The sequence below is a fragment of the Boleophthalmus pectinirostris genome, unplaced genomic scaffold (genome assembly GCF_026225935.1).
Source record: "Boleophthalmus pectinirostris isolate CB_2022bp ecotype Guang Dong unplaced genomic scaffold, ASM2622593v1 HiC_scaffold_10, whole genome shotgun sequence".
Taxonomy (NCBI): domain Eukaryota; kingdom Metazoa; phylum Chordata; class Actinopteri; order Gobiiformes; family Gobiidae; genus Boleophthalmus; species Boleophthalmus pectinirostris.
In genome coordinates, this window is record NW_026570971.1 from 23093468 (window position 1) to 23094478 (window position 1011).

Sequence of the window (1011 nt, forward strand, 5' to 3'; positions counted from 1 at the left end):
GTAGTTAACACATTTGATTTTTTTAAACATTAAAATCCTAACATGGCACTTGAACTAGGGATCTTCTGTAGACACATGTGAGACTAACTTTGTGCATGTCATCAGATCAAAATAGACCAGTTTTTTGTTTTTTATTATTTCCTAGCTTTGCAAATTTGCAAACCACAAACCATATTGCCTTAAATGGTTTTAAGAGCCATACTAGTAGTTTTAATGTAATCCAACTGCATTAACTAACTAATGTAAGGGAAAATTGTCTTGATCGAACAAAATCTTAGAAATACAGAATCTTTTAGAAGTACAATGTGTCCTCATCCTTCCAGATCCCATATTTTTGTATTACAGGTGTTAGTGTATCCTCAACTTTAACTTTGACTGTCATTTTGGGTGGTGGAAGTTTATGAAAATAAACAATAGGATACAATAGTTCCCATAGTTACACTACTTACAATAGTTACTTAAGGTTTATGTAAGCTGGATGCCACACTAGCAACATCAAGAACATCAAGTACGTAGGCGTGCAGTAGTTCACGTGGATGAACTTGGCTCCCTCTGTCTATAAGTCTTTATTGGGCTCAACTCCCGCAGAGACAGTCCTCTATAGTCCAGATCCCTCACCAGCATTTGACCCGGTTTCATCGGTCCCTAAAATAGGCCTAGAGCATTCTGAATCTGAGCTGCGTAGGACTTTGATACTGTTAGTAAACAGAGCTATAACCCGCTACAAGGAGAAGTTTGTACACAAATCCAGGACTTCATTTTGACAACACACTCCAATGTTTACCCAGAATCAAGGCTAACGACAAGAAATGTGCATTGTGTATAGAATTTTTATTTTGATAGCTAGTATATACTGAATTAATAAAACCAGATCAGATCATGACTCTCAAACTTTTCACCACCAAAGAAAAGATTTGGCTTTTTGAGTACCCCCAGGTCTAAATCAACAGGACTAAATCAGCAGGGCTAAACCAGGTCTAAAAGTGGACTACATCATTTCCACTGTAGTTC